Genomic DNA, 11,592 nt, shown 5'->3' on the forward strand with positions numbered 1-11,592 from the left:
TACATTTCCGGTCATTCTCATTCGATCTATTTCATTTATATTTCTACGTTCCGGCCATTTGCTTAAAATATTTTATAATAAGTTATATGTTGAATCCACATCAAAATTCCTTTTCACACCACCCATTGCTGCGTTCATGTATCGCTCCAATTCCGGTCCTCCCCCCCCTCAACGCCTAGGACTTTCCAATCTATTTCAAAAACATTCCTTAGGCCATTAAAATCAGTTTTTAAAAAATCTGGTACAGAATTTTCTTCTACAATTCTATTACATTCTATGTTAAATCTGATTTCATTGTGATCACTGTTCCCTAGCTCATTTCCTATTTCGATGTTATTAATTTGCGTATCACTAAGTCTAAAATATTTTTTTCACGCGTTGGTTCCTTAATGTTATCCATTATTATCAATTGTTATCAATTATTGTGCATTGTTATCCAGCCAGTACAGAAATAATATACAACTCATTATAGAAATCCAACATATATGACAAGAAGCACACAATTTAGGGCTGTCAATCTCCCTAAATTGGATATCAAATCACACTGGCATGAATGGATTAATTCATGAATGTTCGTAATAAGGCAAATAGGACACAGGGATTTACTAATCGAAGTGGATGAATGAACATAACATAGGGGATATTAATAGGATATTAAAAGTATCAATACAAGACAGAACACGAAACAATGGATATAAATCGGATAAGTATAGATATAGGAAAGACTTCGGTAAATACTAGTTCGGTAACAGGGTTGTTGATTTGTGGAACCAATTACCGCGTAACGTGGTGGAAGTAAGGTCCCTCGATTGTTTCAAGCATGGGTAGGATATGTATATGAGTGGGATTGGGGGGTTATAAATGGGAGCTGCCTCGTAGGGCCAATAGGCCTTCTGCATTTACCTTCTTTCCAATGTTCTTATATCTTGCTCTGGTTAGGCCCCATTTAGATTATGCCGTGCTATAGAATGGTGTAGATCGGGTCCGGGATGGGCCACTCATCTGGGTCGTCTGGCAGGCCGCTTAGTATTTGAGGTCTTGGGAAGGCCTCATCATGGATGTGTCTGATCACTTTTTGTAGGAGAGTGATTCTTCTGGTTCTGTGTGGTGGTTCGTTGATCTCGTCCCAGCAAACACAAATCATCTACACAACGTTCGCCTATCTCTTGCCATAGGTGTGGGAATGATTTGCATTGAGAATGGTGCAGGAGAGCCTTTGAGAAACTTTTACTCAAAAAATCCAAACACAAAGGTTTAATTATAAATTGTTTTTCTACAATTATTTTCTTCCAAATGTAAAACAAATAGTTTTTACATGTTTAAATATAAAATTTATGGTGTTTTTTTGTAAAATTCATTAATAAATTGTGAATGATATATATTGGCTGAGTGAAACCTTTATAATCCATTTAGTTATAATTTGAACAGAAAAAAGTATTTTTCCAAATTTTCTAAAAATTGCTCTTTTTAACACAATTTGACTCCTTATACATTCCACTAAACACTATATCATGTTTAAATATATAATTTATGTATTATTCTCTAAAATAATTTATATAAATTATATAAGTTGCTGGAAAGTGGTGTTAAGGATTTTGAAAACATTTTGTTGTGTTAATATGTTCTTATTAACTATGTCTCAAGTTCACAGTTTATCAAACAAGAATATTAACATTCGTCAACTCTTAAAATCTTATATGTTATCTTGCTGGTGCAAAAAAGGGTGAATCTTTAGGAACAGCTATAGTATCTATATATCACAAATGGTGTTTTCCCTAACTCAAACAATGTAGGGTTTATTATTCTACACATATTTCTAATGACTCTTAGATGTTTACATTCTCTGAAGTATAATTGTGAAGGCTGTGTCCATCACTCTCAACACAGATTCTTAAACTCGTCTCTGCAGGTTCAACTATATAATTAGTTTCCATTTTGAATTTCCATGGACATTTGTATCCAAAATGAAACCAATGTGGTTTCCTTCAGCGCCTTCAGCCAGCACATTTGCTCATTCATTTCCACAGATTCCAACAAGGTAGGGGATTTACAGAAATTTGTATATTCATATTGTTATATATTAAAAATATGAATGCAGTTCAATATGATAAGACAAATACATGAGTTTATGATAAATTCGTTTTCTGTGATATACCATTGATATGCTCTTTTTTTCTTTAAACGGCAGACTAAACTAAAGTGCTCACATCAACAGATTTGATGTATAAATGGTCAACGCTCAACAGAGTTAGTATAAATGTATTAGTATAAATCTTACTTGTCTCATTGTTAATTCACATTCAATGTCAACTTGTGGTTTTGATGTGGCACGTTTGGCCAAGACACCCCACCCCATTATGCACCCCATACCCATCTTGTGGGCGGTTGTGGAAAGGGTTACAGAGGCACATAATGGGCTCAGGGACTGAACCCCACAATTCATTTAGCTAAGCAAGTTACAATCTTGATGAGCTAGTTACAAAATTCAATATAAGTCATCACATCAACAATGGGTTCGAGATCGACCTCAAGTACAGGTTCTAAATTAAGCAACTGACATATGTGGAGAGCTAGTATCAAAATTTATATGTTTGTCCTGCACACCGTCCCCCATCCAGTGGGCAGCGGTGGATAGGTTACAATCACTTAGTTGTTATCTACAGTTAGCAAACTGGGGATATTTGGCTAAAATTTCTGGTAGCAGATCATTTTGAATGAAATATTGACACATCGCTGGAACATTGGTTATAGAATTGTCTCTAAATTCATGTATCTTTTCGCACTCCATCACATAGTGACGGAGGGTGTGCGAATAATTTTGTTGACACAGTTTACATTTGGTCAGGTCTACATCAGCAGATAATGAGAATTCCCAGAGATACTTGTAACCGAGTCTAAGCCGAGCAGTAGTAACATCTAGAAGTCTGCTGATTTTATTGGATGATCCATAGATGTGTGGCTCCTCTTGTATGATATGTATGATAGATGGAATTACTAGTTCCAGTTTCTAGGCAGGCGATGAGTACTCACAATAACCTTAATTAAGCGTCAAAACAAAAATGTGTATACTCTTTTTACTCTCCTGACCTTAGTTCTCGAGCTATGTATTTCATTTTGGTACCAACGTGTTCGCAATAACATTCTCTAGAAGAAAATCAGCAAAAACGGTCACCAAAAGTTATATGAATACCAGCACCCAATAAATACCTACGTAGATGACTCGCCGTGAGTGCCCAAGAGCAACAAAATGTTTTTACTCTTGGGATTGTTATCACTTCCACACTTGTCCTACAGCGTTAATTTTGGTATCAATGTACTCGCAATGAAATTCCCAACACGGTGATATGAATATAAACGTAGAATAATGGTCGCTGCCCACCCGCAAGAGTGTGGGAAGTGGCGGAACTGTTACCCAGTATTGGTGACAAGACGACACATGGGCGATACAGTGCTTTGAAAGTTTATAATTATATCACTGTCCTGACATTATTATTGTATGTACGTCATTCATTTTTGTGCCAATGTTTTCGCAATAGAATGTTCTATGAGCCCGTAGGTAAAAAAGAGCAACAAAGCGTAAGATAGAATAGCACCATATATAAAACAACGCTGGTACATATCAGTGAGCGTCAAACACACACGAAATGTGTGTGTTTGATGGTGGTCAAACGATGTTTGATGTGTTTGATCAGGTGATGTCCTGATCCGCATAATTAAAGTATGAATTATGTTGAGAAAAAATAAGAAAAAAGGGAAAAAACAGGGGTGGGAGAAACATGACAGAAAAAGAGTAAAAATACAATTTGGTCAACAAAACAGCATTGTTTAAAATAAAAGATATGGATTGACATTTTGGGGGTTAGGTTGGTAGGTTACATTGAGTTAATTAGGTAGTACTTAGTGTTTATCTGTTATAGATAGGAGCTGCCTGGTATGGGCCAATAGGCCTTCTGCAGTTACCTTTGTTTTTATGTTTTTGCCCTGTAACCTAAATGGTTAGAGAGGCACATATATGGGCTTAGGGACTGAACCCCACACTACATTTAGCTAAGCTGGTTACAATCTTGATGATATAGTTACAAAATTCTGTATAAGTCGTCACATTATCAATGGGTTCGAGATCAACCACAATTTCCTGAATAGATATAACAAAGGGGATATTAATAGGGTATTAAAATTGTCAACACAAGATAGAACACGAAACAATGGGTATAAATTGGATAAGTTTAGATTTAGGAAAGACTTGGGTAAATACAGGTAAATAAATACAAATTTATAAATAAATCTATAAATCCAACATTATGTTTGTAAATCAACTATGTATGTATGAAAAAAAATGACTAATACGTTCGGCGAATGACTTTGACTTCAACTTCACTTTGACTTCGTTCATGTCATCGTATTTTCCGTAATATATAAAGGTTATGACAATGCAATTATATTATTGTGTGCAAATAAGTTTGAAATTTCATGTACCCTAAAAATATTAAAATAAAGAATAAGAATAATTAAATAATTGTTGTAGTAAATTGTCACACGTTCATCATACGCAAACGAACACACAGTTTGGAGCGTCAGTACAAGACCGCCGCCATTTTAAAACACGGCTTCGAATGTAAGTAATGTTTTTCTCGTACTAACACTGTGTTATACAATAGATTTGGTCTTGAATTCACAAATTTAGTTGTTACATCTGACAGAGTATGTTAGACGGTGTAATGCTGGTCCATGTTAACGTATTTGTGGGCTTGGTTGGTTTAAATGTGGAGGCGAGGCCTGGCAGTGCTGGTGTATGTGGAGGCGAGGCGAGGCCTGGCAGTGCTGGTGTATGTGGAGGCGAGGCCTGGCTGTGCTAGTGTGTATGTGGAGGCGAGGCCTGGCTGTGCTAGTGTGTATGTGGAGGCGAGGCATGTACAACACTCCCCAATAGGAAGAAAACCCACTGGGTTCTAGGCTAGGTTAGGCTTATCTGTAATAATTGAATTAAGCCTAGCAAAGCCTAGAACCTAGTTCAGTAATTTAAAAAATGTTGTAACTTGAAAAATGCCATTCAATACATTACACAATTTAAATATTTTCAGGCAATCAACACAACCCTCATGTTGGCTAACCCTCTCTCATGTTGGTCAATAATTTAATTATTTTTTTATGGAGTAATTTTTGCTGTTGAAATGTAGTCTTTTTGAGACTACATTTCAAATGTAGTGTGTGTGGAGGCGTGTATGTTAGGTATTACCTAATATACACGGTGTAATATATCTATCTGTGTGAAATAGATTAAATCCATTTATTTGATATTCAGCTAATAGTTCTGTATTTTCTACATTCATCCATGTTTTGGTAAGTGCAATAATATGTATTGTTTCATTGCAGATTAGAGATTCAAGATAGTTCTAGATTTCCGAAGTACTGAAACGCGCGCCATACAGGCTTGGTGGATCTAGGTGCAAGGTAAAATTATTTACATTTACTTTTGTATTTATGTTTTGTATTTATATGCATATATGCATTTATATGCATTATTCTATAGAATAATAGATCTCGTAATAATTTTGCAAAAATAGTGGCATTTACTATTTTTAAAAGATTATTAAAAAATTTACTGATATGGTGCATTCGGAAGGGCGAAGAGGGAGAACGGCCTGTTGACATAGCTCGGGTGCAGGGGGGGGGGTTGTGTAAAAGCCTGGTTTGTGCCTCGGAGAGGCTATGGGATCCAGTAAGTTCAGTAGAACTTCGGTTTCAACCCTTTTACCCTGTTGTAGCTCAGTCGATTAAGGCAGTGTCTGGGATGCTCCCGGACGCAGGTTCGAATCCTCGTCACGGCCCTTGTGGATTTGTTCATTTGATGCATCACGTTATTGTGATCTGTGTGTGTAATTCTTCACTTGCTACAGCAACAGGAATGTGTGTGTATGTATTTGTGTTGTTGAATATGACCGAAAGTGTAAGATTAATGATTCTAACACAAATCGTCTGAATATTTGTTTTTCTTCACTGTCGAGAGTAGTTAAAAAAATTTACTCGAGTTTATTTTCACACTTTATTTATGGTCCTTAAGTCCCTCTCCTTAATGCTGCTGCTGTTTCTCGCATCTTTGCATCGCTTGTATGTTTGGGGGTTTGGCCTCTTGCTATATATTGATTCCATTTGTGTGTGTTTGGGTCTCAGGCCCTCTCGCAATTTCTGTTGAACAAACCCCTTTTCCTAGTTCTGCATCTCTCCTTTGGTACAAATTTTGTTGTGCTTTTATCATATATTTCACAAAACTTGACATACATTTCATTTACTTCATGTCCTATCAGCAAGTGTTTGTCAAATTCTTTAAGGAAAGTTTATCATCCTGATTGCAGATCTCTAGCGATATTATGTCAACTTCTTGTGGATTCGCAATCATTATTTAATTTACCTTTAGGTGTTCTTTCACCAGCACAGCAACACTGTACCTCTCCCAACCAGTTTAAGATAAAAACTAAGTACTAACTAATTAACTCAATGTAACCTACCTTACCCCCAAAATGACAACCCATGTCTTCTATTTTAAACAATGCTGTTTTGTTGACCAAATTGTATTTTTGTTTTTTTCTGCAATGTTTCCCCCCCCCCCCCCCCACCACTCTACCACCACATTGAGTTTAGTAGCTCTGTGCACGTCAGGTGCTGTTTAATATACAGACCTACTCCTCCATTTGACCTAGTTTCTCTATCACATCTATATCACTTTGTGCTTTAGCCCTGGTGGAGCTTGGTCCACCAGGCTGTTGTTTGGAGTGGCCCGCAGATCCACATACAGTCTGCATATGATATACAGTCTGTTGATCAATTAAACTACAGTAGTTAGTTTTTATCATCCGAATGCACCAATATGTGTTCATTCTTCCCAGATGAAGGAACTAGGTAATATTCATCATCTGAATGCACCATCTGATGCTTTAACACTCATGATACACGAGAGGTTTAAAAAACTTTTAAAACTTTTAAAACTTTTTGACCTATGTATTTAAAAGCAATTCTAAAGTTAAAAAGTGTAGCATAGGCCCCTCGCAGAATGTTCTTAATATGATCCTCAGGTTATAGTTTTCTATCTAAAACCACCCCTAGATCTCTTTCTTGATCAGAATTCTTTATAGATCTCAGTGGCTCGATCATAGAAACTGCTCTAAATCCTTGTTGGCCTGGATTGTGGAGGTCATTGGTCTCTATAAAACTAGTAATCTGACTCCTGATCACTCTCAAATAATTTTATTATGTGGGATGTTAGTGCAACTGGTCTATAATTCTTTGCCAATGCTTGTGTTGTGTTGTGTTGTTTTGGTAGTGATGTGCAATGTGTTGTTTTGGTAGTGATTCGTCCAGTTCTGGTAGTAGTGCGGTTGTTGTGTAGTGTAGTACTTGTGTGCTTGTTAATGACTTGTATTCCAGTCTTGTGGGTATCTCCTTTCCCCTACGGGCCAACTGCTTTGTTCTTACCTAGCATTTTGCTTTGTTTGGGTATGAATGTTTGTGTGCCGTATATTTTGCAAAATTTGCCATATATCTCATTATTTACTCCTCTGCCTAGCAACAAGTCTGTCTAATTATACTCATTAACTGTTTTTCAAAGTTCCCCATAGTGTCCTTTATTGAAATCGAGTTCATGAACCGTTTCAATGTTCTTATTTTCTTCTAGATTATATCTTAAAGTATATTTAAATGTTATTGTTATTATTGTTATTAAATGTTATTGTGACATTGCATTGCAATTGAGCTATGTTGTTTACCATACCGTTCATTTCGTGAGTATAAGTATAGATGCCACACTTGTGACAGGTAAAACCATGCCTTTTTTGAAAAACAGCACCGTCTGTTGCACGTAAGAGCAACCCACACTATATTATGTTGCGATATTATTTCAATATTTCCGATTGTATTGATAATTTGAATTTTCATAGATTTCAATTTATTTTCATTTCGATTTAATAATTTTGTGTGACATTGCATTGAAATTGAGCTGTGTTGTTTACCATACTGTTCATTTCATGAGTATAGTTTATTTTTTTATTTTTTTCATTTCATTTTTTTAGCTGTTCTTATTTTTCAGTGATGGGAATATCAGATCATTTGATGTTCCCAATTTTCTGATGGAAGCATCAGACCATTATAGAATGCATCGGATGAGGTAGTTTGGAATGGTGGGGAGGACGAGAGGGGGGTATGGTGGGGAAGACGAGGGGACAGAGGAGAGGGTAATGGTGGGGAGGACGAGGGGACTGGGGAGTTGGGGATGGTGGGGACAGGGGAATGCTGGGGAGGACAAAGGGACAGGTGAATGGGAGATGGTGGGGGAGGAAGAAGGACAGGGGAGGGGAAAATGGTAAGGAGGACGATGGGACAGGGAAGTGGGAATAGTGGGGATGATGTGGGGACAGGGAAGTGGGAAGGACGAGAGGACTGTGGAATGGGGAATAGCAAAGTGAATTATAATTATATATATTAATTAATTCTTATAAATTTCCAGAAGCCTGTATCAACACCCACACTAATGCAACTGAAAGAGATGTTGAGACAAGTATTGCTGATATGTTGAAGAACGCCCCAAACAAACTCGGTGGAAACAGATACAAGGTAAAGTTTGCCAATTTGCTGTAGTCTAATTCAATTTCTTTTTAGTAATCTTCGAGAACATTTATGCTATGAATAAGATAAAATAATGTAACTGATTTTGATTTATTTACTATTTATTATTTATTTACCGTTATTAGTATAATAGATCTCGTAATAATTTTGCAAAAATAATGGCATTTACTATTTTAAAAAGCTCGGGTGCAGGGGGGGGGGTTATGTAAAAGCCTGGTTTGTGCCTCGGAGAGGCTATGGGATCCAGTAAGATCGTCCTTCCTTTCCTCCCTAGAATCTGGATGTAGCAGGTGCTCAATTGTCAAAAGTGAAAAATTGGTTTTGTCTTCCGAATGCACCATTTGTGTAAATTTGCTAATAATCTTTTAAAAATAGTAAATGCCATTATTTTTGCAAAATTATTACGAGATCTATTATACTAATAACGGTTTGATAAAATACAGTAGACTGCCTACTGGATAATAGTTCCAGTCCACCTGTAGACAGGGATCTCACATCAGCTTGTATATTATACAAGGATAAGATTTGATTTACTTTTGTATTTATATGCATATATGCATTTATATGCATTATTCTCTAGAATAATAGATCTCGTAATAATTTTGCAAAAATAGTGGCATTTACTATTTTAAAAAGCTCGGGTGCAGGGGGGGGGGGTTTGTGTAAAAGCCTGGTTTGTGCCTCGGAGAGGCTATGGGATCCAGTAAGATCGTCCTTCCTTTCCTCCCTAGAATCTGGATGTAGCAGGTGCTCAATTGTCAAAAGTGAAAAATTGGTTTTGTCTTCCGAATGCACCATTTGTGTAAATTTGCTAATAATCTTTTAAAAATAGTAAATGCCATTATTTTTGCAAAATTATTACGAGATCTATTATACTAATAACGGTTTGATAAAATACAGTAGACTGCCTACTGGATAATAGTTCCAGTCCACCTGTAGACAGGGATCTCACATCAGCTTGTATATTATACAAGGATAAGATTTGATTTACTTTTGTATTTATATGCATATATGCATTTATATGCATTATTCTCTAGAATAATAGATCTCGTAATAATTTTGCAAAAATAGTGGCATTTACTATTTTAAAAAGCTCGGGTGCAGGGGGGGGGGTTATGTAAAAGCCTGGTTTGTGCCTCGGAGAGGCTATGGGATCCAGTAAGATCGTCCTTCCTTTCCTCCCTAGAATCTGGATGTAGCAGGTGCTCAATTGTCAAAAGTGAAAAATTGGTTTTGTCTTCCGAATGCACCATTTGTGTAAATTTGCTAATAATCTTTTAAAAATAGTAAATGCCATTATTTTTGCAAAATTATTACGAGATCTATTATACTAATAACGGTTTGATAAAATACAGTAGACTGCCTACTGGATAATAGTTCCAGTCCACCTGTAGACAGGGATCTCACATCAGCTTGTATATTATACAAGGATAAGATTTGATTTACTTTTGTATTTATATGCATATATGCATTTATATGCATTATTCTCTAGAATAATAGATCTCGTAATAATTTTGCAAAAATAGTGGCATTTACTATTTTAAAAAGCTCGGGTGCAGGGGGGGGGGGGTTGTGTAAAAGCCTGGTTTGTGCCTCGGAGAGGCTATGGGATCCAGTAAGATCGTCCTTCCTTTCCTCCCTAGAATCTGGATGTAGCAGGTGCTCAATTGTCAAAAGTGAAAAATTGGTTTTGTCTTCCGAATGCACCATTTGTGTAAATTTGCTAATAATCTTTTAAAAATAGTAAATGCCATTATTTTTGCAAAATTATTACGAGATCTATTATACTAATAACGGTTTGATAAAATACAGTAGACTGCCTACTGGATAATAGTTCCAGTCCACCTGTAGACAGGGATCTCACATCAGCTTGTATATTATACAAGGATAAGATTTGATTTACTTTTGTATTTATATGCATATATGCATTTATATGCATTATTCTCTAGAATAATAGATCTCGTAATAATTTTGCAAAAATAGTGGCATTTACTATTTTAAAAAGCTCGGGTGCAGGGGGGGGGGGGGGGGTTTGTGTAAAAGCCTGGTTTGTGCCTCGGAGAGGCTATGGGATCCAGTAAGATCGTCCTTCCTTTCCTCCCTAGAATCTGGATGTAGCAGGTGCTCAATTGTCAAAAGTGAAAAATTGGTTTTGTCTTCCGAATGCACCATTTGTGTAAATTTGCTAATAATCTTTTAAAAATAGTAAATGCCATTATTTTTGCAAAATTATTACGAGATCTATTATACTAATAACGGTTTGATAAAATACAGTAGACTGCCTACTGGTTTTACCTGTAATAAGGTTTGATACAGATGATTATGATTATGGTTTTGGCATAATGGAATACATGATGAAGGAATTATCAAAATTGACATTTTTATCAGGGGATATCCTGAATATTGTCAAAATGACGGAAACCCATATGTCAAAAACACATGGAGATATACCAATCCTGGAAGACATTCTTCCATCCCCACTTGAAACTGTTGAGCAGGTGGAAAGTCTGTCACATGAGCTAAAAGTTAACAGTGAATATAAAAAGAGTATGGTAAGTGTTGCTTAATTCTTTTAGCCTGAGTATGGTAAGTGTTGCTGAATTTTTTTAGCCTTGTACATATGTCTTTTGATTAGTTTTTTTGCAGATGAAGGAAGGTGGGGTGGCACATAATTGATTGTTCAGTGTTATGTTTAAGGTACAAATAAAACAAAAGCAAAAGTTACTCAAATTCGTTGATTTTTGTAATAGTTAAGAAGGAAAATATTTTAATGCTATTTATTTAATACAGTTGGAAATTAGAAAATCTAATGTTGAGATTGAAAGATATATATTATTCTCTATTACCTTACAGCTTATGCATTATTTTAACAGGTCCAGACGCTGTCTCAAATGGGCGGTGCAAGCTGTGGAGACACAGTGAGACGAATGATGAGGAGGATAGGGACCTATGGGGTCTGGTCTCAGTATTCACTCG

General features: G+C 36.2%; 1 long non-coding RNA gene across 1 annotated transcript in view; it reads left to right on the plus strand.

Annotated features, from left to right (window-relative positions):
- Positions 1–4,582: 4,582 nt before the first annotated feature.
- Positions 4,583–11,592, plus strand: part of LOC138356594 (uncharacterized) — an 8,667-nt gene continuing 1,657 nt past the window's right edge. The window contains exons 1-4 of the long non-coding RNA XR_011224549.1: positions 4,583–4,615; positions 5,374–5,451; positions 8,498–8,604; positions 11,490–11,592. The exon at positions 11,490–11,592 is cut by the window's right edge and continues 62 nt beyond it. This is a non-coding gene — a long non-coding RNA (uncharacterized lncRNA). The remainder of the gene's footprint in view (positions 4,616–5,373; positions 5,452–8,497; positions 8,605–11,489) is intronic.

Source organism: Procambarus clarkii, chromosome 73 (assembly GCF_040958095.1).
Source record: "Procambarus clarkii isolate CNS0578487 chromosome 73, FALCON_Pclarkii_2.0, whole genome shotgun sequence".
Classification (NCBI taxonomy): Eukaryota; Metazoa; Arthropoda; class Malacostraca; order Decapoda; family Cambaridae; genus Procambarus; species Procambarus clarkii.